We start from the raw sequence: 21,884 nt of genomic DNA on the forward strand, positions 1-21,884 counted from the left end.
AGTGTGTCCAAATGTGGAGGCCTCACTATTGTTTCTGAAAAGAACAGACTGTTATAAAAATAATAAATAAATAAAAACACTAGAAGATCCTACAACATTTCTCATTTGTTATCCTCCTGGTTTCATCTACAAATGCTTTCAAGGTAATCAAATGAGATTAGAAGCCAATTTCTCTGCAGGCTTATTTTCTCCTCAAATGCTTAAGGAAGTAGTACTTCTCCTAAATTTTGCTATCCATTTCCATACGCTTTTGCAAACTAGCCTGTGCTCTAAATTAGCACCACTCTTAGACAAAGGGATATTTGTAGGCTAGGTTAAACTGGGCTTTTTTAGCTTTGACATTGCAGCTAACTTTTTGTTCAGTCATTTTTCCATTGTGTCCAACTCTTTGTGACACCATTTTGGGGTTTTCTTGGCAAAGATAGTGGAATGGTTTGCCATTTCCTTCTCCAGCTCATTTTACAGATGAGGAAATGAGGCAAACAGGGTTAAGTGACTCACACAGGGTCACCCAGCTAGTAAGTGTCAGAGGCCAGATTTGAGTTCAAGAAGATAAGTTTTCCTGACTCTAGGCTTGGGCATTCTATCCACTGAGCCATCTTGTTGCCCAGCTAACTTTTAAACTTGTTCAATTTCTCTAGGAAAGTATGAGCAAATGGTTGTCCTTGTTTTTATCCTTTTTTTTTTTAGGTTGACAGCTTATTTCTATCGATCCTATAAGAGTGCTGAAATCTGTCTTCCCAGCTTTATCTTTCTTATTTACTATTTACTTTGGCTTTTGCTCCAGTTTACAGCTTGACAGCAAACAGAAGGCTAATTCTGAAGGACTTGCTCTTTGCTCAGGGTAGTCCAAGAAGGTAGTTAATTTCACTTTTGCTTTTGTAATGACGTGTAGTATTTGTCAGCCTCAATGCCCCTTTCTGAAATATTCATGATATACAGATATGAGGTTTCTGCATACCTAAGCCCAGGTCTCAACCTGGGGGTTAAGATAGACTTCAGATAGACTTAAGGGGTAGTCTGTGAACTTGGATGGGAAAAAATTACACTTTTTCCACTAACTTGTAGGTGAATTTAAGTATTTCCTTTAATTATGAATTATTAAATATTATTCTGAAGAGGGGTCCATACAGCCTCACCAGAGTACCAAAAGGGTCCATCATACACACACACACACACACACACACACACACACACACACACACACACACAGACAGAGAGAGAGAGAGAGAGAGAGAGAGAGAGAGAGAGAGAGAGAGAGAGATTGAGAGAGAGATTAAGAATCCCTAAAAGAAAGTGTGGTAGATTTTTAAGTTAGTGGACCTAGAATAAGTAAGTCACAGAACCTCTCTGAGTTTTTTCTTACCTCTCTCCCCAAACTCCTCTCCTAAAATCTCCATCTATCTGCTAATAGTGGCCCTCACCTAACGTGTAAATCCATAACTTTATTTGATTTTCTTTATTGCTAGCAAAAAGTTTTTTAAAAAGCAAAAACTGTATCTAAAGGATCATTCTGAGAAGTAAAAGCAAAGACTTTCTACCTAATTATAATTGGCAATAAAGCACACAATTCTTCAATTATTAAGATGTGAAAGGAGAAGAAGGGCAGCAAGGCACCTCCCTCCACAGATTAGAAAAAAAAAATCACTTTAGCATATTCTTTATACAGACTACAGAATATTTTCTTTATATTATTATTAAATTTTAACAAACAATATATGTTTAAAATAGTAAACTCAATTGTGGCAAACACATCCTCATTTGGCATTAGCAGTCACAGTAAGTAATTCAAAGAGGCAACAGTTGTCTTGGAACTTATCAAATTTGACATACTAATAAAAATGGGTCTTTTCACACAAATTTTCAAGCCTTTATGACTGTTAAATTCAGTTATCTTAAAAAAAACAGTCTTTGTGTAGTCCAAATCAGAATTCATCATATTTTCTGTATACCCACCCATCCTAACTTCCCTATTTCTGTAAAGGGTGTCACCTATCCTTCAAGTCATCCAGGTTTGTAACCTCTACTCTTGACTTTAGTTAAGCCTCTCAAACCAGTAGCTACATCTTTGACCTCTGTCCTTGTCTCTCCATTTTACAGGGTAACAGCCTGATTCAAACCTTTATCCCCTCTCAACTGTACCATTGCATTAGATTCATAATTCATCTCCCTGCATCCAGTTTTTCCAATCCATCATCCACACAGCTACCAAACTGGTAGTCCCAAAGCTGTCAGTCTATTCATGTCATTCCAAGAATTAGGCTACTACACTACTTCCTGGCCATCTCCAAACCATGTCATCTGCCCTCTGGCCATCCTCTTTATCTCCCACTCAAAAGAATTCAGGCATCCAGAGTTCTGACATGGGAGCTTTTGCTTTACCTGGACCAGAATCTCACCATCACACTACTTTCCCATGTATTTCAGAACTATGGTGCCCATGGCAGTTCCTTACTCCATTTACTTCTTGTCATTCTCCATCTGAAAGCAAGCTCCTTGAGGTCATGGACCAGAGCTTCTTTCCATTTGTTTCCCTAGCCTAGGACAGTAGTAAGGGATTTGGAAGTCTGGAAGACAAGAATTCTAATTCTGCTCCAGATACTGTCTAGCTTTGTGACCCTACCCACAGGGAACCTTATTTTTCTTCTGAGTATAATGGAAATAACAGTAGCTCCTACCTATCAGGATGGTCATGAGGGCAGAATGAAATAATACGCATAAAGGGTTTTGTAAACCTTAAAGCACCACATAAGGGCTAGCTACCACTATGCCCGGCTTATCAGAAGTGCCTAATAAATATTTTTTTCGTCCTATTGTTCAAGAAGAATCAGTGGCTCCTTATAACTGTTAGGATAAAATACAAAAACCCCAGTCTGGTATTTCATACTGCCTGGTCTGGTATTGACTCCTGCCTTTCTAGACTTATGTCACATTATTTCTCCTTACAAACTACATTTTAGCCAAATTGATCTACTTTCTGTTCCTAACACAACAGTCCGCGTCCTGTCTCAGTACAGTACGTTAACACAAGTTGGTCTTTTTACAGCCTCTGGCTCCCTTCAGGTCTCTGTTCACTGGCCACCTCCTACCACAATTTTCCTGATTCCTCCAGTTGTTATTACTCCTTCCTCCTCTCCTCCAATAAATACTTTGAATTTATTTTGTTTTGACTTATCCTTGGGCAAGTTGTCCCCTGCCCCAGGGGAGGAATTGCTTCACTTTTCTCTTTAGCACCTAGTAAAGTGCTTTGGCCCTTCAGTGGGTGCTTAATAAATTCTTTTTGAATTAAATATGTGAAGTGAGGAAATTGGTTTAGATGACTATCTGAAGTCCCTTTCAGCCCTAAATCTCTGATCCAGAACTGTATTTTCCAACCTTGTTTTTGCCTACCCCATTATGCCCACTTCTGCCATGGGATCACCAGGTGCCAAAATAAGTTCTGACTTTAATTGGTGGATCTCCTGAAGGTGTTCATAGAACTTCTGTTTTCTTCATTCTCTAGGTGACTGACTGTTGGTCTGACTGATGTGTTCATTGTGATCATCATTGGGCAAGATGACAAATGCTTGCTATGAAATGTTGTTACTCATTGCCTTTTGGCATTCAATAAAACCACCTCTGCCAAGACCTTTATTCATCTCTCCAAAGAGCACCTGAGACATGAGGAAGTTTGTGTGTGAGTGTGTTTTGGGGTTTCAGTGATAGTGAAAATGACAAAATGGTTGTGGCTCAGTTTCCTTAGCCATATGTGAGCCTAGCTGGTTGGTCTTGGGGGAGACAGAGACAGAGACAGAGAGAGAGATGAGAGAGACAGAGAGAGATGAGAATGATTCCATTTTTAGAGCATGTACAAATATTGTCAGTCCTCTAAACCTTGATGCACATTTAAAAACATTAATATATCTAATCACTTTCTTCCATATACTGGAACAGTTTAGATTCGATTAAAGAACAAATCCCACAGAACATTGAGGAAAATGTCAAAGTTATTTGAACTTGACTAACCCTTGGAAAAGTTGCAGATTTTGCTTTTAAATGTTTTTATCTTGATTGGCGCATCATTTTAAACTTGCCCTGTGCTCTTACATGTTTGATTTTCCATGGGTAAACCGTTCATCTGGACTCAAATCTGTTGTAACAAAAATTTAAAATAGATTAAACACAATTATGTATTTAGAAAACAAGCATATAGAGAACAAAGAATGGTCTACTAACTAAAAATTAGTATTTTAATAAAGACACAGGGATTTTAATCTGTATCATATCTTGGGTTTACATTCTGTCAAAATAAATGTGTGAAGAGTAAACCTAACTCATTGTGATCAAATGTCTCTTTAACCTTCCCCTACAACTCAAATTCCATCTAGATCTATTAAAAGTTAGAGGACTGTGAGAATTTTGAGAATTTGGGCGGGGCCAGACCTGTCTTTCAATGAGTGTTGGGAACTCCTGGTATGGACACTCCCTCTACCAACATAGATAGATAATCAAGTCTTTTTAAGAGAGTTGCCTGGGGCATTGAAAGGTTGCGCCTTTCTTTACAGGTCACAGACAGTTCTTTGAACCCAGGTCCTTCTTACCAAAAGACTGGTCCTATTTCTACTTACCAGAGAAAATAACTGCTCATCACCTTATTTCCAAATTTCAGTTGAATCAGAAATGGAATTATCAGAGAATTCTAAAGTTCTTTATTATTGTAAGAAATGTTCTAAACCAGTCAACTCCTAATGCTATCATGAAACTAACCACAATGGCAAATGGAATGTTGACACATTGAATTAGAAGTCAGGTCATGCTTCATTTATTCATTTAGACATAGTTCTGGTCCTCAAAGAATTTATCATCTGTGCAGCACTCACTCTGACCTAACTGTCCCCAATTTGTGTGAACACTCACAGTTTGGATTTCCAGAGGGTGCCTGCTACTCCCAGATTCTAGGAGTTACTTGTGAATCAAATTCCTTACTATTATACCTCACAAGCCCTCCTCAGTATGCTTCTCATTAACAGTCAGTCAGACACAACTGGCTCTTAAGAAAGGCTTTTACTGGGGCAGTTAGGTGGCACAGTGGATAGAGCACCAGCCCTGGAGTCAGGAGGACCTGAGTTCAAATGTGGCCTCAGACACTTGATACTTACTAGCTGTGTGACCCTGGGCAAGTCACTTAACCCCATTAACTAGCAAAAACAAACAAACACAAACAAATAAAAAAAAAGAAAGGCATTTACTAAGATGGCATAGTAAAAACAGTGAGTACAAAATTCTCCTGGGAGACACATTTCCGTAAATACACACAAGTATTCATCCAAAGAAGGGATGCAAACTTATAGAACAATGATACTGAGGCAGACCCATAGGGAAGGCAACTCACACCTCCAATACTGCTGAGCCTCAGTATCCCTTCTTTCTTGTGAAATTCCAGGGGTCCCTTTAAATTCATCAGAGAAGGGAGTTCACACTTCCTAAAGGACTACCCAATTTTGATGTTAATAAACCTTCCACTTATGTTTTCTTCCCCCTTAGAATGTGAACTCCTGTGATCAGGGACTGTCTTACTTTTCTAATTACTGTGTATCTGCACAGTTAACACAGGGCTTTGCACCTAGTAGGTGCTTAATAAGTCCTTTTTTTTAATCTGTGATTTTGTCCTATGAATGTATCAACTGGGGGAGGGGAGGAGGAGAAAGAATGCACCCTTCCCTAAATATAATTAGTAACTCTGGCTTTGGAGTCAGATACCTAAGTGTTTTAATGTGCATTCTAAGGGCTAGCTAGGCAAGCACTTGGAGCACAATTTCCATCAAGTCTTACTAAGCAGGGGAAGCTATCAGTATCAAGCCAGACCACAAACTGTGTGTTGGTGCCCAACTGTTCAGTTCCCAAACTATTGAGTTTGGAACACTGGCTACCAGGTGATAAATTTTTTGGCTATGGCGACTCATTGTTTCCTTAGGCTTAAAGAGGTTGGAACCTATGTTGGTGAATCTCTTGAAGAATAAGCTAAAAGGTGTAAGACTAGATTGGGGGCAGCTAGGTTGTATAGTAAATAGAGCTTGGGGCATGGAGTCTGATCTTCTTGAGTTCAAATCTGGCCTCAGACACTTCCTAGCTGTGTGACCCTGGGCAAGTCACTTAATCCTGTTTGCCTCATTTTCCTTATCTGTAAAATGAGCAGGAGAAGGACATGGCAAACCACTCCAGTGTCTTTGCCAAGAAAACTCCAAATGGGCTCATGAAGAGTCTGGCACAATCGCACAAGAAGAGACAGGAGATTTGTTAGCTGTTTGGATAATATTTTGCTTTAAATTCGTTACTTCAATTTAAAGAAGAGAAGTGTTTAATTTATAAGGAAGGCTTAAAATAAATATATAGTGAGAATGCTGTTAATTTGGTTTGGAATGTTTTAAGAGGCAAATGATTATAATTTATTAAAGGGTAATTTTTTTTCAAAAGGAAGAAACATGAAGTGTGTATGAAATTTAAATTGCAATTTGACATAGACAATTTGAAAGATATTAAAAGAAATCATTATCCCAATGATCAAAACCTACCAGAAACTTTGTTACAAAATGTCCTACAATATTCTGTTGTTATTATTTAGAGATATAAAACAAATAACTGGGTTGCTTTTCAATTAAGTTGCTATCAGAGCACCACAATTAAACAAGCATAACTGACTACATTTGCCAAATCTTTTTTTTTTGTACATTTAATCTGCAAAGCAACTACAGAACCTGTTTTTTGACAATGTGTTTCCAATTAGGTTTTCTACAGTGATTTGCATACTATTAACCTGGATAGCTTAGAGTAGGGTTTCACCGCCTTAGTTTCACATTTAGCATCTGCTTATTATTTAAAGGGGAAAAAAAGTTATCCCTAAAAGCCGAAAAATCAGGGACGACTTGTACTCTCTTGTGAAATACTGAGAAAGACAAAAGAAGCCGTACAAAGAAGTAGGGGGAAATGAGTAGTTTTATAAGAAAATAAATTAACATGCTGTGTTGGTGAGTTGCACATGATCAACCATGCTTACTGGAGAAGGCTGTCTGTTGGGTGTTGCTATGGTTACGAAAAGCCAGTGGAACCCAATGAGCTGTCTGCAGGACCAGCCATTTTACTTATGGAAAACAGCGTGACATTATGCTGAGCTTTATCCTGGAAAGATAATTTTTTTTTAAAGAAAACGAAAACAGAGAAAGAAACTATTTGGAAAGAAAGGAGCGATGCGCATCCTGACGGATAATCACTGCAGCTAGGAAAGTCCCTGCAACTTCCATGAAAGGAACAGGCTGCTGCTTAGCTGTTCCCAGAAGCAGATCTGAGGGGGTGGAATGCAGTGTGATAGCGCCTGCACTGCCTCTGCTATCAGCCAGTGGAGAGGGTTTTTGTCTCCTGACGGGCTAGCTTTCTCTGCAATGTTATCTGCACAGCTCACTAGCTGCTCGTCCTGAAAGACAGTGACCCAAAAGGGGAGGGTGTCACCCTCTTCCCCTAAGGTCCTCTGCTGGGCTTTCTGAAGAGGCAGGTGTATTTGTGGTTCAGAACGCAGCGGCTCTCAGCTTCCCTCTCTTCCTCCTAACAGATCCTTGCCAGGGCTCTGCAAGCAGCGGCAGGTGGGGGGAACTGGGCTCTTTTTCCAACGGAACTGCTCCTGGACAACATCACTTGTTTGCCCAAGGTAAGTAAAGAGGCATCTTAAAAAAAAAAACAAAACCAACAAAAACCCCAAACCAAAATATTGGGGCTTTTAAAGGACAGCTGCTTTGAGCTAAACTCAGCTGGAGTGGTTTAACTTAGCAATTTTATATTTGCGGAGGAAAACCTTTTAATTCTCCCTCTCCCCATAATATGGTGTCAGGTACAAAGACTCGTTTCATTAAGTTTCTGTTACATAAATTGTATGATGAAATGAACTGGCAGTTCTGGGTCTCAGGACAGAAAGCAAATATTTGCTGTTTTAATGAATTGTGTTGACGTGTATTTCTGGATCGTCTACTTCACCAAATGCCAGGGGGTTTCTATACAATAGGTTCTTTTATGTCTTCTTGTGACAGGAACCAAGAGAGATGACATGAGAAATATGTGTGTGTGTGTGTGTGTGTGTGTGTGTGTGTATGTAATAACTAGAATTTATGGACTTTTTATTCTAAAAGCTTTATAAATCAGTCCACTTGCATTGTAACATATGCCAGCATTTGGCTGGGTTGAAGCTGTCCGGCCGCTGCCGTTCTCTATGTAGGTCATAAGAGCAACCATAATTTCCCCCCTAGTTGCTTTTTCACCCCTTAGACTAAATGATTTGGGCTGGTTAGAGGGGCACTTGTCTTGGGAAGATTGTAGGTATTAGAAGCGGCTCACACCTCCTTCCTTTCACAGTTATCCTGCATACCATGCTAGCCTAGAGGACAACACACCCATTGTGTGCCTCCGTTTGGAGCCCGGGGAAAGAAAGAAAGCAAGTCTTCCACATGCATGGAGGTCGGCACGTCATAGGTGGCAGTTGGCTGCTTTAAAATTCCACAATCTGCCTGGCAGATAGGTTTCAGAGATAGAGAGCGAAACCCACAACAAAGCGCACCCAATACAAACACCTACGGACATCCAAGGCGGATGTTTCCTGGGCGCTGCTGCCTGCTAACAGCCCAGACTTTGAATTGCAGCCTGAGTTGCAACCCCTTACCCCACCCCCCAAACACACACACACATATACGCCCTCACCCCTTGATGAGTAGTTCTTAGATTCATGGTCTCTGTAAAGCAAAGCTATTATTATGGCTTGAAATAGGTCAATCAAACCACCATCCCTGACACAGAAAAGGATCAGATACGGTTTAAATCATGTTTTCACAATGCCATTTAAGCTTTACCTAAATCCACGCTCTGACTGGCCTATTAGAAATCTCTGGTGCCTTGTTTAAAACCTGAAATGAGTAATATTTATTGTCTTGGTACTCAGAATGACAGCCCATTAACCAGGAATATTTGGAAGCACTGTTAATCAGCTAATAAGGAATAAGAAGAGGAAGGATTCCTTGGTTCAGTTTAAGATACACAAATTACATTGAAAGAAGTAAAATAATTTCTTTAAGGTGAATACCCCACATAGTATTTTTGAGAACTAGGAGCTAAAGTCATTTATTCCACAAGTAAATCAGCTTCAAGAGCACCCTCAAAAATGAAGAATAATGATCCCCCGTCCAAGGGACAGAGAGTTTGATTGTCCAGAACCACTTGCCCTCAGTGACACTAATTTTCCTGAAATGAAATTGCAGAGAATTCAGCCCATAGACAAGTATGTCCACAATTTTAATGACTATCAAATTATTAAAAAGTATTCACTAGGAAAAAAAATGAAAGAGGTTCAGAGGAACAGTTGGGGAGTTGATTTTGTCATTTAAAGGCCTAGAATTTTCAAAGGAAATCTAAGGAGAAAGATTTATTCTTTAAATGATACAAATCAGAACTCCAGCCGAGTAACATTGCTCTGAGTGTACGAATGAGAAGGTTGGGAAAGCTGCTATAATTTTTAGTTCTCCTCTTGAACACTTAATCAGAAGAGGGATCCTTAGAATTGAGACAAGGAAATGTCTTCCAGGAAGAAAATGTTTTTGCATTGTTTCCTTTTAGATGACAGGGAGGAATAGGATTTGGATGGAGGCAGGTATGTTAAATGGGACATTTGGGATCTTTGTAAGCTTGTTGACTGTAGGCACAAGACCCTGATCCTGTTGGATAATGGAAAGTTCTTTGGTTTGGTTTTTACATCTAGTTATTATTTTTTCTTTTTCTTTTTTTAAACTGTTCTAGATCTAGGTAAAGGATGAACAGTGCCATCCAGCTTCTGAAGTTGGCCTACCGGAAGGGCTTTAGTCATTCACAAAAAGAGTTATAAGCTCCTACTATATACAAGATACTATGTCAAACACTTTGTAGGGGGGACTGAGGTTGGGAATGGGGGATATAAAGATCTATTCCATTTTAGTTTCCTAGCTTCATGAATGTTAGCACTGGGTGGGGGGGACCTTGAAGATTTTCTCAATTCAACCTATTCATTTTGTGGATGAAACTCATACTTCCAGGGGGAGAGAATAGAGGGAGAGGGAACATTTAAAACTGGAGAAATGAGTCCCAAAGAAGTGATGTGACTTGATCAAAACCACATAGCCTATGAGGGTCAATTTTGTATGCTTTCCACAACCTCATACTGTCTCCCATCTGTTGCTACTCTACCTTTCTGGTTTTATCTCAAATTACTCTTCAGTCACATTGGACTACTCCAGTTCCTAAACACACGCTGAATAGTGCCTTTTCCTGATAAGACCCTGAGCATCCTTGAAGCCCAATTCAAACCTCCTTCATAGGGCTTTTTTTCTGATTCCCTCCCTATTGGTAGCAAACTCTCCAATGGGCACGGCATGATTTATCATATGTAATTATCTGTGTGTATTACCTATCTACTAGGCTGTATGCTTCATGAAGGCAGGAACTGCTTTCTAGCTAAATTCTCTGTTCCCCAAATAGACTACAGTTAGCATGCGTTGAATGTTGAATCACTGGAAAGTAAGATAATGTTTCTTTCATTCAAGAAGTTTAAAAAATTAGTTTCAGTTTTCCATTGGTTGATCTTCAAGAGAAAAATGGGAGAGCAAAATTCTTTACTTTATTCTTATTTCCTTTTGCCCTGCCGTATAAAGTCAGTACCAAGTCATCAGTAATCAACATAGTTGGTCATTTTTAAATTCACTGTTTATCTAGTTACTGCTATAAATACATATGCGACTCAACCTCAAAACTGTAGTTCCAATGCTTGATCTTATCAAATGCCATTCTTTTGAAAACTTCTGGGTTCTTCAGGTGAAAAAAAGAAAACAATCAAATGAGTTTACATTTCTAAAGTACTTTGCAAACCTTAAAGTGTTACGTAAATGTTTGTTGTTGTTTTAACAGAAATGTCCAGTCTTTGCCCCAAAGAGAAGGGGGACACGCAGTTTCTTCCTTTCCTTAAAAAACTGGGTAATTGTGGTTGTAGAACGTTTCATACACTTTCAAACATGACCAATGTTATGGTTGATTTTGCTTGTTACCAGGGAAGCTTGCTGGAATGGAGATGGAATGGATAGAGTCAGGCTTGAGTTTATCCGGGACTGAGGGCATGGGAAAAACAAGAGGCATCAATAAAACTTTATTTTTATAGAACAAAAACCAAAGAAGCCTTTCATTTCTTCAAAAGAAAAATAGGACATGTGGACCTATACTTTTGGCTACAGCTACACGGTCCCACAATCTAAGGAAATGTTTTTAGGTATATTGGATTGTACTCCAATTCTTTTTCTTCTATTCCTATCCTCACTGGCTAGAAGGAGAGCACAGAACACCAAATATCAAAAATTATTTTCTTGAATTTAAGTTTCTCATGATTTCTTGTAGTTTTTTAGCACTTAGTATAATTTGTAGCTGATGCTTTAGGTGGCTGGCCTTCATTCTCAATAAGTCAATAAATATTTATTAAGCACCTGTTATGTGTCAGTCACTGTGCTAAGAGATAGAGATACAAAGAAAGATAAAATACAATTAGTTTTACCCTCAAAGAGCTCACAGTCTAATGGGGAAGACAAAAATGCAGATAACTTTAGACAAACCAGCTCAATACAGGATGAATTGGAAATAACCAGTCAAGAAAAGACAGTAGAATTATATCACTAGGGACCAGAGGCCTCATTTTTCCGAACCTCTGGGTGATTTTTAATTAAGCCCACTGGCAGGACCTAGTAAAGCTATAAAGGCTTCTAGTATAGATTTAGCAAAAGCTGTTGTGTTTGTTTTTTGAGAACCAACTTGGATAAAGTGATATTCATCACTAGAAGGTTAGCTACTGTTTCTTGGCTCCTACCTGCCTGGGAAAGCAGTAGATAGCAGACATAGGCCTAGATTTCCTGGGATCCATCACTGGCCTTTCCATACAAGGAAGAGGGCCCAACGTTGAAGACCAAAGTTTCTTATCCTGACATTTAAGGATCTCCACCATCCTATTCCATCCTACCTTTCCAGCCTTTTTTCACATTACAGCCAAAATGGAGTTCACTAATACATGGGCTTATCCCACTTCTGTTCATTAACACGGGTCAGTCTCCAACATGCATGTTTTCTTCATGTCTGTCAAAATCCTTGTCTTTCCACAAGGCTTAGCTTAAATGTTAATGAAGCTGCCATGGAGTTGTCTCCAAGGTTGCGTTTTTTTCCCCCTCCTAAAATGTTTCTAAAGCTTGTTGTATCTTTCAAATTCTGCCTTATCTGCAAACTTATTTCCTCCTAGGAGAATGGGGGATTCTTGTAGGACAATTTTTCATCCTTGTATGCTCAGGGCTTCACACATAGTGAATACTTACTGAATTGAACTGAATTGGTTTGAATTTCTATGGGTTTTGTCTTCCTGGTTGAGGCAAAGGTGGTCTTATTAGTAGAGTCCTTGCTGCTATTTCTTTTAGACAGAGGTTTATAAACTGAGATACTTTAAGATTGCAGGGTTATAGGGATTTTATTGCCTGCTTTTTCCACATTTGGACAACACAGTTATTGAGCTGAGGACTAGTAGTAAAATCTTGTTTTCTTTGGTTTTTTTCTTTCACTATTTTAGCCATTAGGTTGTACTTCCAACAACTTAATTAATGAGCAAATGGCCCTACTCTCTTCCTCAAATACCTCGTCACTAACTCCCTACTCTCCACCACCCTTCTTGATGACTTTGCCCCATAAAGCACAACCACTGGCCAGACCTAGTAAAGCTATAAAGGCTTCTAGTATAGATTTAGCAAAGGCTGTTTGTTTGTTTTTTGAGAACCAACCTGGATAAAGTGATATTCATCACTAGAAGGTTAGCTACTGGGTAATTTTTTTTTATGGCCACATCTGCTCACAAAATCATCTTTAAAAAGCAGTTAATACACCTGGAATCAGACCTGAGTTCTAATGTGACCTCTGACACTTCATTAGCTATGTGATCATGGGCAAGTCACTTGACCTCTGCCTGCCTCATCTTCCTCATCAGTAAAATGGAGATTTGGGACAGCTAGGTTGCACAGTGGTTAGAGCACTGGGCCTGGAATCAGGAAAACTCATCTTCCTGAATTCAAATCTGGCCTCAGACACTTAACTAGCTATGGGACCCTGGGCAAGTCACTTAACCCTGTTTGCCTCAGTTCCTCACTTGTGAAATGAGCTGGAGAAGGAAATGGCAAACCACTCTAGTATCTTTGCCAAGAAAACCCAAAATTTGGGGTCATGCAGAGTCAGACATGACTGAACAACAATAAAATGGGGATTTTAATAGCACCCACCTCCCAAGGTTGTTTTAGGGATGAAGAGATAGGATATGTGTTAAAGTTGTTGAAAACCTTGAAGCTTTATGTAAATGCTAGCTGTTATTCTTATTAGCTATTATTAGGGCAAGGAGGGGGATGTAATGTGTCAATCAAGAGGATATTCACAAAGACCTTTAGAAGTATTAAAATAAACCATCACCAAAGGGGAAAAGGTATCAGCCATTAACTGAAATGCAATTTATCATTATTTTATACCATGACATCAAGGTAGAAGTAGAAAAAATTAATCGATGAGTTACATGTTTTGTACGTGACACCCAAAGGACTAGATTAAAAACAACATGGGGGTAATTGCATTAAACAAAACAATATGTGTTATCATGAATTACTGATTTTTCTAGAAGTTTTAGGATTATGTAGAAATTGTGTAAAAAATGTAGAAATAGCAATATTGACCAATGATGGAGCATACAACTTACCCTGTGATGGGGTAATAGATTTAATATGCAGAATGAAACATAAAGCTAGGTGGCACAATGGATGTTATACTGGACTTGGAGTCAAGAAGATCTGAGTTTGAATCCTGCCTTCAGACACTTACTGACTGTGTGACCTTGAGAAAGTCACTTAACTTCTGCTGCTTCAGTTTCCTTATCTGTAAAATGGAGATTATACTAGCACTTTACAGGATTGTAATGAGGATCAAAGGAGGTGCTTTGCAAAGCTTGAAGTGCTATATAAATGCTAGCTATTATTTTTTGGAAGTGTGTTTATTTGTTTTGCTTGACTAAAGGATTTGTTGAAAGAATTGTTTTTTTTTAAATTTGAGGAAGAGCAAATTCAGAGGGAGAGGGGAGCTAACGATAGTGTGAGTTCAGAATAAAAGTAGCAGTCTTATTTTGAATGAAAATAATTATAATAATCTAGCATGTTATTTATGATCTGCCTTCTTCACAAGGACTCCACTAGGCAGATAGTGCACATAATTATTTCCATTTTGCAGAGGCAAAAACAGCCACTTGGGGAAGTTGTGATTTGCCTATCATCTTGTGCCTAAGTAAGTGTCAGAGTTGAGTTTCAAACTGAGGACAGGAGTGCCGATCTTCTCAACCTGAGACTGGTACTCTTTGAATGGATAACAAATATTTTACAAACTGTCAAAACTATTTTTGAGGAATAGATGGAGAGATGTGCCCTAAATTAAGCCTAACAAAGCTTAAATTGTTTACCTTTGGTTGAATGGCCCCACCCAAGGCTCAGTAGTCACAGCTTCTCCATATTAGCTGAGGAGAAGATCTCCTAGGAGAGTGCTCTGGAATTCACCTGTGATCCTGGATTTTTTAATTAATGACTTGGTTAAAGACATAGATTACAAAACACTAGACATATATGTGTGTGTGTATATATATATATATATATATATATATACACATATATATACGCACACACATACACACACACACACACACATATATACCCACACACACATATATATACATATATAATACACACCCATATATGTATGAATGTATGTATATGTATATGTGTGTATGTGTGTGCGTATGTATATGTGTACATATATATATATATACATATATATATCTATATATCTATATCTATCTTGCTAGGCTAGAGCTTTGAGCTAAATCTAATAAGATGAAATTGAATAAAAGTAAAATTTTAGACTTGGGTTCAAATGATCAACCTTACAAGAACAAGATATGGGGCCATGGGTGGATAGCTGTTCATCTGAAAAAGATCTTGGACATTTTAGTAGCTTGTAAGCATAATAGAACTCACCAGTGTGATGTGGTAGCCAAAACGGCTAATAGATTTTTAGGCCATGTTAGGAGCCATAACATCCAGGATCAGGATGATGATCTTGTGCTCTGACCTGGTGATACCAAATTTGAAGTACTGTGTTCATTTCTGGGTGCCACCTTTTAGGAAGGCAATATATTAGCTTCAGGGTGTCCAGAAGAGGATATCCAGAATGGTGAGAGACCTTGAGATGATACCATATGAGAATGAATTAAAGGAGCTAGGGTGGTTGAACCTGGAGAAGCAAAAACTTAGTGGGGTAAGAGAGCCAAAGGGTCTGGTATAAATACAAGCTTTTCTAATTATTAGAATTATCCCAAAGTGGCTGCCCCGAGATGTAGAGCGATCCTCTTATTACAGATCTTCTAGCAAAATCTGGATTACCACTGGTGTATTGTAAAGTGGATTCCTGTTCAGATATGGGCCTCTGAGGACCCTGTACACTATGACCTTCTATTTGATCAACATATTCTTCCAAGAGGATTGTTTTATGGATGAATGCATGCTGCTTTAATTTAATTATGCAGTCAATTAGATGATTGTTGAAGTTTGAGGCCATTCACTCTGAGCTCTTCTCCTTTTTCTTTCTCTATGTGTCAAAACTCCCTTCAAATCCCCTCCTCTCTTCTAGTTTCTATTAGTTTGGGCTTCTCCTTGCCAAGCCAATGCCTACTGTCTTCTCAGGCATATTGTTCTCTCAAGCCATTCTGTTTCTGCCTGTCTCTGTCTATCTCCCTCTCCATATGTCTCTCTTTCTGTGTCTGTTTCTCTCTTAAGTTGGATCTCTCCCTATTTACTAAATTCCCTCTTACTGCCTTTAGACATGCTGAAGATGTCCCCAACTTAAAAAAAAAAAGCTGTTCACTAGACCCTACCAAACCTTCAAGATAGCATCCCTTTCTCCCCTCCCTTTGTCAGCCAAACTTCTTGAAAAAGTTGTCTACACTCACTTTCTCCACTTTCTCTTCTCTCACTCCTCAGTGCTTAACAATCTGACAATTGAAGTCATTCACTCACCTGGAAGTGCTCTCTGTACTCACCAATGATCTCTTCTTGCCACATCTGACGGTCTTTTCTCACTCCTCTTTTTTGACCTCTCTGAAGCACTGCTGACCACTTCTGCTCCTGGATACTCTCTCCTCTGTGTTTTGTGACACAATTCTGCCCTGATTTTCGTCCTCCACCTGTCTGACCTCTCCTTGGTCTCTTTTACTGGCTCATCATACAAACCCTGCTCCCTTGATTCTGGGGTGACCCAAGCTTCTCTCTGACCTTGGGTTTTCCTCCTCTCCACTCTCTCTGCATGATCTCATAAGCTCTTCCTGATACCTCCCTCCCTAGCTATCTTGTACTTTGTTAGCTTATATTTATTCATATTTATTCTATGTATTGTGTGACCTTTTGATGAATGGAAGCTCTTTGAAGGCAGGGATTATTTCAATTTTTTGTTGTATCCTCAGGGAAAAAGCATATAGTACATGCTTGCCATGAATTGAAAGTATTACCATCAAAATAGAAACATTTTGAGTTCATTAAGCTGTCTTTGTTCAATAGATTCAGTAAGAGGAACTTATCCTGGTGCTGCTAAGTGGTGCGGTGGATAGAGCTCCAGCCTTGGAGTCAGGAGGACCTGAGTTCAAATCCTGCCTCAGACCAGACACTTAACATTTACTAGCTGTGTGACCCTGGGCAAGTCACTTAACCCCAATTGCCTCACACACAGAAAGAGAGACTATCAGAATCTATATGCACACATATATGTATATGTGAATTATTTTGAATAAAGAGCTGAAAAGAGACTTTCCTTTTTGGCTTCAAATTTGATTTCTCCAATTTCATTTCATTAATTGTAGCATGACCTTTATGAATAGAAATATACCATACTTAATGGTAAGTGTTTGATTTTTGCCAACCAGTTATGTGATCTTAGGTGTAAAACTGGAAGGGGCATTAGAGGTGATCTGGTAGAAGCCCCTTATTCTACAGGGGAGGAAACAAGTGTTTTGTTACAGTGTGTTAGATGCCAGACGGAGTGCTGAGTCCAGGGGCACAAAAAGCAAACAAACAGAAAGAAACAATTTCTGCTTTCAAAATGCTTATGTTGTAGTGAGGAAGCCAATATGCACACATACATTACTGCAAGAATTGGGGATGGCCCTAGCATTTTCCCAGATGAGGAAACTCCCTCAAACAACATAGGTTAGGCATCTTCTCTGCCAGAGAAAGTTTCTAGAGCACTAAAATTAAAGGACTTGCTCAGCATCACATAGACGGTGTATATCTGAGGAAGGATTTCAACCCAAGTGTTCTTGGCCTTAAGGCTGGCTTTCCATCCACCATGCCAGGCTGCCATCCCTGCATCTACCTTCCTCTGTGTCTGTCTGTCTGTCTTGGTTTGTCTCTATCTCTATGTATCTCTCTCTGTCAGTCTCTATCTTTGTGTATGTTTCTCTCTCTGTCTCTGCCTCTCTGTCTCTATCACTTTCCATATCTCTGAATTTTGTCTCTGTCTTTCTCTGACTCTCTTGGTTTGTCTGTCTCTCTCTTTCTCTGTGTGTGGTCTCTCTCTGTCAGTCTCTGTCTTTGTACATGTTTCTCTCTCTGTCTCTGCCTCTCTGTCTCTATCACTTTCTGTATCTCTGAACCTCTGTCTCTATCTTTCTCTGTCTCTCTTGGTTTGTCTCTGTCTCTCTGTCTCTATCTCTGTCTCATTTTCCCTATCTCTGAGTCTCTGCCTCTGTCTGTCTCTCCTGGTTTGTCTCTGTTTCTTTGTCTCTGTGTCAGTCTCTGTTTCCATATATGTTTCTCTGTCTTTATCACTTTCTGCATGTGTCTCTCTCGCTCTCCACACACACACACACACACACACACACACACACACACACACACACTCTCTCTCTCTCTCTCTCTCTCACACATATATACCCATATACACATATAGTGTGTATATAGATATATATTAGTATGTATATGCAGAATAAATATAAAATAGTTAAATAACAAGGAAATTTGGAAAGGAGAGAACTGGAAATTGAGGGGATCATCAAAGGCCTTCTGTGGAATGGTGGTACTTCAGCTGTTTCTTGAAGGTAATAAGGGATTATGAGTTGAGAATGAAGAATGAGTGCATTCCAACTATGGAATTTTTGACTACGTACAAAAGGCACAGAGTTGAAAAATGAAGGGTCCAGTGTGAGCAAAGAACTGTTTGTCTGGACCGTAGAGTGTAGGAAAGGGGTAATAAAGAATTTTATTTGTTAAATTGTTTAATTTATTAAATTAAATTATTAAAATGAGGCTAGAAAGATAGATTGGACAGCTAGGTGATGCAATGGATACAGCTCTGGCCCTAGAATCAGGAGGACCTGAATTCAAATCCAGCCTCAGACATTTATTATTTGTGTGACCCTAGGCGAGTCTCTTAACCCTGTTTGCCTCAGTTTCCACATCTGTAAAATGAGCTGGAGAAGGAAATGACAAACCACTTCAGTATCTTTGGCAAGAAAACCCCAAATGGGGTCACGAAGAGTTGGACGTGACTGAAATGGCTGAACAACAAGAAAGATTAGAGCCAAGTTGCAAAGAGTTTTATAAGCCAAAGAAATTTATTTTTGATCCTAGAGGGATCCACTGGGGCGGTGGGGAGGTCATGCTGTAGAGCCACTGGCGTTCACTGAGTACAAAAGTGACACATGCAGATCTGTGTACGCGTCAGAAAAAAAATCCATTTGGCAGCTGGATTGAGGATGAATTGGAGAGAGCGATACTTGAGGCAGGGTGACCAATCAGGTCATTGCATTAGTCTAAGCAAGAAGGGAATCAAACCTGCACCAAAATGGTAGGAGCTGTGTGAATAGAGAATAAGGGGGTAAATAGAAAAGATATTTTGGAGGTGAAAATGGGAAGATTTGTCAAATAACTAGAAATGTGTAGTATGGGAGAATTAGCTGTTGAGGAGAATACCAAGGTTACACACATCATAGACTGGAAGAATGATGGGGTCATCAGTAGAAACAGGGAACTTTGGAAGAGCGAAGGGCTTGTGGGGGGAAGAAAACGGGCTCTCTTTTAGACCTGGTGCAAGATGTTTATGGATCTTTCAGAGATGTTGACAAGGCAATTGATGATGTGGGACAAGCGAGTTAGCTATGTGGATCCAGGAGTCATCTGCACATAAATGATAATTAAGCCAGAGGAAGAGTGTCTGTAGATACAAGAAAAAAGAGAACCCAAGAGAGAATGTTGGGGTGCACCTCAGACTAGGGGATGTGAGACTAAGAAGGAAGATGGCCAAGGAGAATCAAGACAAGCTAACAATTCTTTTCTTTTGGAAAGAGCCTGGGGATTCTTTATACCAATGATATTACAAGTACAGTCCCTATCCTTATAAACAGGGTGTCCCAAAAGTCTTACTACAGATAGGTTAAGAAAGAGGACTGAGAAAAGACTGTCAGATTCAGCAATTCAGAGATCATTGGTTACCTTGGAAGGAGCAGTTAGTTTGCTAAAGCTGAAAGCCAGGCTGCAAAGGGTTGAGGAATGAGAGAGAGGAAAAGGAAGTAGAGACATCCAGTACAAACTGCTTTTTTTTTTTGGAGTTTAGCTGAGAAAGGGATGAGTTTGTACAGAACTGTAGCTTGAGGGCATAGAAGGCAGTAGTTAGGGTTTTTAAAGGTTGAGAGAACTTGGACCTATTCAGAGGCAAAGGGATAGGAACCAGCAGATAAAGCAAGATTAAAGAGAAGCCAGGAGGAAGGGAAGGGAATGGTTGTAGGGATAAACTGCTGAAATAGATTTGGGAGAATGAGAATAAACCAAGATTTAAATTGCAGCTATGAGGGCAATGTTTCCCTCTCAAAGTGTCTAGCAAACATATACCACTCCAAGCAGTGATTCCGCATCTGTTCAAATGCATCATGGCCAGATCTCAGATCTCACAACAATCTTATTTTTTCATATTTCTGAGTCATATTTTTCAAGCATATTTGTTTCACTCCCAAAGGCTCACAGTTTTCTCATTGTTGTTTGTAAATTTTTTCTTTATCCTGATTCCCTCTTATATTATAATTTAATTAAAACAAAATGTTTTCCCCTAATGCTTTGTAAATTTGATGCCTTCATTTTTTCTCCAGTTATGTTTTCCTGTAGGTCTGACTTCTAAAAAATTGATTTCTATAAAATCTTAAGAGTCCAAACTTTCAGCTGAATTCGTTAGTAGAAGGTATACGGTGCTGGTGGGAAAAATTCTTTCTTATGCTCTCCTTAAATGGGAGAGCTATGTCCCAATGAGATTGCATGGGCATTACATGTCCAGACAGAAGGAATTCCTGTTTTCAAATCCTTTCTCTGATAAAAAAAAAATAGTCAAGATAGATGAACTGTGGAAAAGGAGCAGCAAAAAGCCATCAGGCATTCAAACACTTCGAAATACTCTGAGTGGTTTGGCATCTCCTCGAGGCTGTAATCTGGTGCTAGGGAAACTAGAGAACCATGGCAAAAATAGCTCTCAGGCCAGGAGCCCAATTTAAGATGAAAAAAAAAGTGATAATACAAAAAAGATCATGTTTGATAACTTCAAAATGTGGGCAGCATGGCGTAGAGGATGGCGTATTGCGGTTGGAATTATAAAATTTCTCATTGTTTGCCCTTGGCAAATCACTCAACCTGTCTGAGACTCAGTTTCCCTGGCTGTAAAATGTGAATTAGAATAACTTTAGTACCCAATTTATAATGGCCTTGTGCTGATCAATTTTTGAATTATGTAAATGTCATTCATTGTTACTGAAATGGGAATCCTTGCCAAGATTGGTGTTTTTTAAAACTTTGCTGATGAATTTTCATTAGCACAAATGTTGGCTCCACACTTCTGCAAAAGGTTAGAAGTCTTTGTACCTGCTTCTATCAGTGCAGAAGCATTTGGTTACCCCTAAGAATCTCACAGCAAAAGTTTATGGGGACCAAAGTCCTTCAGGAAGAAGCTCAGAGCGTTCATCTACCACCTGCTGACAGCAGTAGTTTGCTTCTTACACCTCATCGGCTCAGTTTAGGCCATTATACTTTTAAGCATTCAAACCACACTCCAAACGTTATTGAAATTCATTAAACCCCTGATCTTGAAGTCCCATTAAAAGGAAAGGTAAACCAATGCCTTGTACCAATTTAAGAGAGAGAAAATAGTCTCAATGAAATAAGCTCGTGATTATTTAAGGAAACTATCCAATTTGTGGATTTTCCTAGTGCTTTTGGACTGATAGTTCTCTGCTTGTTAGAATCTCCAGCACTCCACAAACATTAAAATGTCTTCTGTGTGCAATATTTTGTATAAGTGACAGTCCAGTTAGTTATCTTCCAAAACAAGTTGATTGATAATATACAAAGTGCTGCTGGTGTACACACATGTACAAGACGGATGCAAGGATGCTAATTAGGAAATAATTGGATTGCACCCAGAAGGCTGATTTTGAAATGATTCCCTTGTCACTGACCAGCCATTTTCTGTTGATTAACAGAAAATTAGCTTTATTTTACGTGGTGTTATTTGGTGCTTGTCATGTCCAATGCCTTCCAACTCACTTCTTTAAGAAAACATTCATGATAATGTAGGTTCCTAGCAGGGGTACGTAAGCTCCCCGAGGACAGGGACTCTTTCCTTTTTATCTTTCTCCACAGTAGATTTGGCCAGTGCTTTGCACATTGTGCTTGTTAAGTGAAGGTTAGTTGAAAACCAGATAGGTTCCTGAATGT

The 21,884-nt window shown here is 39.2% G+C and overlaps 1 protein-coding gene across 1 annotated transcript in view; it reads left to right on the forward strand.

The window, feature by feature from the left end:
- Positions 1 to 21,884, forward strand: part of SORBS2 (sorbin and SH3 domain containing 2) — a 299,710-nt gene that overhangs the window by 16,609 nt on the left and 261,217 nt on the right. The window contains exon 2 of the mRNA XM_078148138.1: positions 7,583 to 7,678. The gene's annotated coding sequence lies outside the window, so the exon portion shown is untranslated. The remainder of the gene's footprint in view (positions 1 to 7,582; positions 7,679 to 21,884) is intronic.

This window comes from Phascolarctos cinereus, unplaced genomic scaffold (genome assembly GCF_003287225.1).
Source record: "Phascolarctos cinereus isolate Bilbo 61053 unplaced genomic scaffold, phaCin_HiC Scaffold_9;HRSCAF=440, whole genome shotgun sequence".
In the NCBI taxonomy this organism is placed as follows: Eukaryota; Metazoa; Chordata; class Mammalia; order Diprotodontia; family Phascolarctidae; genus Phascolarctos; species Phascolarctos cinereus.